Genomic DNA, 6,000 nt, shown 5'->3' with positions numbered 1-6,000 from the left:
ATAGTACATTGTTTGTGTATTAAAGTATGATTGTCATCCTGCCTGCAGAGAAAGCTAGTACTGGAAAATAGCTGAATAGTACAGAGTCTAGTACAAGACGAGGTACAGTAGGGAGAGATGGTGCCTATAGTAACAGTGGGGATAATAGTCTCTGGGAAGGGAGTGTGACTGTGGGATAGCAGGTATAGTAGGGAGAGATGGTGCCTATAGTAACAGTGGGATAATAGTTTCTGGGAAGGGAGTGTGACTGTGGGATAGCAGGTATAGTAGGGAGAGATGGTGCCTATAGTAACAGTGGGAATAATAGTCTCTGGGAAGGGACTGTGGCTGTGGGATAGCAGGTATGCAGTAGAAAGAATTTCAAGAGTGAGAAGATTTCTTTAGCCTGCTGTTTCAGAAACCATCTGATGTGTAATAGAATTCACAAATGTATAAAACAGACTAGGACATATGCAGTACTTCAGTCTGTTATCACTTCATTGGTAGTTAAAGGGCATGTAAAGTCTAAAATAGAATAAGGATAGAAATGCTGTATTTTGTATACTAAATATAAACATGAACTTACTGCACCACAAGCCTAATCAAACAAATAATTTATGCTTTCAAAGTTGGCTACAGGGAGTCACCATCTTGTAACTTTGTTAAATATCTTTGCAAGACTAAGACTGTGCACATGCTCAGTGTGGTCTGTGCTGCTTAGGGATTGTCATAAACAAAGCTGCTTGAGTTCTACATGGCTGGGAAGTAAGGCGGGGGCTCCCCCTGCTGTTCCTAAGTATGATTGTTTCCCTGCTCAGCAGTTAGGGACCATCTGACAATTCCTATCCACAGCAGTAAATGAAGGGGGGAATTTCACTGCATACAGTCAGGTTTCCTATAAAAACAGTACACATTTTTTAATTAAAGTATATTGGAGATAGGTTTCTTTTTCATTAAAGAAAGTAAAAATGGGATTTTATTTTTTCGCCTTTACATGCCCTTTAATCGCAATATGTTCCGGGAGCTGATACCTTTTTCAAGTAATCACTGAGATGGGAAAGAGTGGGAGAGATGGTGTCTATAGTAACAGTGGGATAATAGTCTCTGGGAAGGGACTGTGACTGTGGGATAGCAGGTATAGTAGGGAGAGATGGTGCCTATAGTAACAGTGGGATGATAGTCTCTGGGAAGGGAGTGTGACTGTGGGATAGCAGGTATAGTAGGGAGAGATGGTGCCTATAGTAACAGTGGGATAATAGTCTCTGGGAAGGGACTGTGGCTGTGGGATAGCAGGTATAGTAGGGAGAGATGGTGCCTATAGTAACAGTGGGATAATAGTCTCTGGGAAGGGACTGTGGCATAGCAGAGTAGGGAGACATGGTGCCTTTAGTACCTACGATCAGCTCTGAACCCAAGATGAAGAGGTTTTTAATCTGAATTTGGTGCCAAGTTGTGGTGCAATGAGATGACTGTCGAAGGGGGAGGGAGGCCCTTGAAACATTTGTTTTGTACTCCGCACAATAAATATTTGGAGGTACTTTTTGTACACTGCATTATGTTGTAAGAGTGCATCTTTTTTTCCTCTATTTCTGGAGAATGCTCATGCCGAGTCACGTCGCTGTAACAAGATTGCACCGACAAGGAATCCGGGAAAGTGTCTAATCTAACTGTTAGTGTATTTGGTTTATTGTTAGTCACCAACAAACGAAACATTACTCAAATTGGTACTTTATAGAATTATTTTGCTGGAAATGGTGTACTTGCACTGTGGTATCTTTTATGACCACTAGATGGTGAGATTACTCAGCTTTTGTAAAGCATTTGGTTTTTTCCTGTTCTATGAACTAACTGTCCAGGGTTGAACTGGGACAGCGGGACACTGGGAAAAAACCCGATGGGCCCACATCGGGCCAGACCCCCAGATGTTTGGGCCTCCAATGTCCAGTCCGACCTTGGGGGAAAGACAAACATCACTTTGAAACTGTGGTTGACTAAACAAGGGGAAAAAAGAGAGTTTTTGTTGTGTCTATAATGTTAATAAATGGTCTAAAACTTATACTTGTCATGGTCTCCATATTGCTATCCCTGATCCATTGATTTAAAGTCTGGGAAACAATTTACACTCAAACACAAGGCTATTACTAACCAATACAACGTCTAGAGGCTAATTGTTTTTAAAAAAAAATGTGTTCCTTCTTGGCTATATGAAGCCGTTACCTTTGAATAATAAAAACACAGGGATACCAAGATCAGCAAGAAGGAAAATGTTTTCATTTTTTATATTTTGCAGTTTTTGAACTATTTAGCTTTTTGTTCATCTGCTCTCCAGTGTGGAATTTCAGCAAATATCTGGTTGCTAGGGCTCAATTTATCCTAGCAACCAGGCAGGGGCATGAATGAGAAACTGAAATAGGTCCTGAACAAAAAATATCGTAATAAAAAGTAGCAATAACAAGAAAATTCTTGCCACGCAGACCAATCATTTTTTGGCTGCCGGAGTCAGTGACTCCCATCTGAGAGCTGCAAAGAGGCAAGTGAAAAATCATATAAAAATTCCTTAACAAACTAAACGTTCATTTGAAGGTGAACAACCCCTTTAATAGTGGAAAATGTGACAGTCTAATGACTCGATTATTTGTTTATATCAGTGCCAATATGGACACTGTATACTCACTAAGAGTTGTGCAAATAGAATCCCAAATCTCTGTAAGTTAACCTGACTAAAGGCCAAACACTTAAAGATCCTCTTTGTATTATGTCTTTCACTTATATGCCCATCTTGGGGTGGTCTGATCCGATCAATTGTCCCTTTGGCCAAATTTGGATTACAATTGTTGATGTGGTCCTTGTTCTGCCCATGTATGACCACCATAATAAAGAATCCAGTAAATTGTACTTATTCACCTTCAGTGTGCAGTCAGCTGATGGAGGGTGAAGGGAGGGCCAGGTAGGGGTTGCTTTGCGCCCCCTCCCATGATTTTTACTATTGACCTTGGCTTTTATTTTTCCTATGTGGTGTAGAGGCAAACCTTAGACTTATTAATACTTGAGCGCTCGAGACCACACTGCGTGTATACAGCTCTATTACCCACTGATATGTAAAATCAGTGTATAACATGAAAATCTGCCATTATAGCTAAACTGGAATCCAGTCATTGGTGCTACAGTCAGTCTAAGTCTCTAAGATAAGAATGCAATGACATTAAAAAAGCTGGGGGGAGATACCTGCTCTTGGGCCATGATCCTGGCCAACATAGATTTACATAACATTTCTGCCATCATTTCTTAATGGTGCAATGGATTCACATTAATCAGAAGCACAGCTATTGCTCATATTTCTGCTTGTTGCCTATATCAGAATAATTTCACTTCCCCTGGAACAAACATCCAACCTCAGTTCTGGGAAGATTTACTGCTTTTTAAAAATACTTGCAAGCAAGCATATTATATTCCAAGCAAATACTGTATTTCATGCACTGCTTACACGGCTTTATTAAAAAAAATCTAAGTTTTTTTTGTGGGTGAATAGGCTGAATTTGATCGTTCGAATCGAAGTAAGATCGAATTCGATTGAATTCGATTCAAAGTATTTTCAAAGTCCACCAATTGTCCACCAATTGACTCCAAATAGGTTTTAGGAAGTCCTCCATAGGCTAAAACAGCAATTCGACAGGTTTTAGATGGCGAATGGTCGAAGTCGGATTTTTAAAGAGATGGTACATGATAAATTCCGATATTCGAATTTCGAATCGAATTTGGACTATTCCCTAGTCAAAGTACACAAAAATAGCTCGAAATTTGAATTTTTTTACTTTAAATTTTCAATTCGACCCTTGATTAATCTGCCCCTAAGTCTGCTTCAAAATATTCAAACATGAAATAAACCGTATAGGATTGTTTTGCCACCAATATGGATTCATGCAGCTTAGTTACTATCAAGTACAAGTTACTGTTTTATTATTATAGGAAAAAAGAATGTTCTTTTTAAAAACAAATAGGGATGCACCGAATCCAAGATTCGGTTCAGGATTCGGCCAGGATTTGGCCTTTTTCAGCAGGATTCGGCCCAATCCTTCTGCCGGGCCGAACCGAATCTGAGGGGTGGGGAGGGAAATAACGTGACTTTTTCTCACAAAGCAAGGAAGTAAAAAATGTTTTCCCCTTCCCACCCCTAATTTGCATATGCAAATTAGGATTCGGTTCGGTACTCAGCCGAATCTCTCGCAAAAGAATTCGGGGGTTCTGCCAAATCCAAAATAGTGGATTCAGTGCATCCCTAAAAACTAGAATTATTTTCTTTATTTAGGAACTTTATGGATAACCGGTTTCCGGACAATGGATCCCCTACCTGTAAATTGTTTTACATCTTTAGTAACATACTACCTTAAAATCCTTTAAAGGTTGAAGGGCCTACCTAGCTTTCTAGCAACTGCTCCTCAGGAGTATACTCCGTATATTTACTACTACCAAAAATAAAGCATTTTCCTCTGCTAGGGATGAATGCATCCTTTCTCACAGATCACCCCAACAACACAGTTTAGGTTACTTACCGTACATTAGAATAACATTATGTCACTCACTGCCCTAGGAATAACACCAATACCTGAGTTTGGGATTTGTTCCTGCTAAAATTTTGAAAAACCACAAAAAATTTAAAATTAAAACCAATTGCAAATTGTCTCAGAATATCAATGACTATGTCATACTAAAAGTTAAATAAAGGTGAACAACCCCTTTAATAGTGTCTGCTTCATCAGTATATATAGTTCTAATTATAGTTATATAGTAATTTATATGGGCAGGACAGCCATCAGAAATAGCAGGGCCCCGTACGACAAAAATATTGGTGGCTAGGGTTGCCACATGTTAATAAAAACATATTTATAATATTGGTGGCTAGGACCCCACATGTGAAAAAAAAAATTGGTGGCCAGGGCCCCCCGCCCACATTATAAGAAAACTGGTGGCCAGGGCCCCTTAAACGTCCATGCCTTCCTGAAGTCAGCAGCTCTCAGAAAGATGGGGGGCCGGCTAATCAAGTAAGTGTGGCCCCCTACAACTCTCCCCCCTGTCCCCCCCTGATGGCTGCCCTGTATATGGGAACCGCATTGCTAGCTATGCCAGTCTCTTTCAGAAACAGTCCATGGAAAAACGAAGACAAATCTAGTCCTCAACAAAGAGAAACAAATTCTACCAATGAAACAACACTTCACTCACACTCTCACCATTGGTTGAATTAGCACATGTCTATACATGTGAGCAGTAACGCCACGTCAAGGCTTCAACCCTGTTACTGGCACGTCGGGTGTAACGCCTCACACAAGACAAGACAAATGTGACAAACAAAGACAACAAACAAGGCTTAAACTGCACGTGTCTATGACGTCCCACCCTTTGCTCATTTAACAGTAAACTTACAGGACAAGGTAAAAAAAAAACATCTGAAGTGGGGGCCAATTTGCCTCAGACAGGGAAAAAACCCTTACCCCAGATAAACTACAAAACTATATAACTATATAAATAACTAACAGGGTATGGGATCTATAGACATGATGTGCAGGAAGACAAAGCAGTCTGAGATCTTATCATCTACTTGCCTTCTGTTACACCCTTATCCTTTCATATCTCACGTTCACTCACACAGTCACGCACCATTCACATCACATAAAGATACCTACCTGTATACTTACCTCTCATACCCAGCTGAGTGACTGCCCCTCATAATCCTAGGCCTGATGTTACCCGGCAGTCTCATACCCAGGATGATGGAATCCCAGGTGAAGGTGGAGCAGATGGTTAAACAGGAATCGCAAGAGATGATCTGGCCTTTATGCAGCAGGTGAAAATCTCCTGAAGCCCACAGCTATGTCCATTGTCCACTAAAACTGTTATTTTTGGCTGGATTACACGCCTATACATTCTTACGTCAGCCAGGTGGAACTTTTAAATGAGAAGCCGGGTACGGTGTTACTGTCCCCTGATGTTTCTTCATCCTTCTGGTACTCGAGGAATGACAGCTTC

Source organism: Xenopus laevis, chromosome 7L (genome assembly GCF_017654675.1).
Source record: "Xenopus laevis strain J_2021 chromosome 7L, Xenopus_laevis_v10.1, whole genome shotgun sequence".
NCBI lineage: Eukaryota > Metazoa > Chordata > Amphibia > Anura > Pipidae > Xenopus > Xenopus laevis.
The sequence above is the reverse complement of the archived record's forward strand: the minus strand, read 5'-3'. Positions refer to the sequence as shown.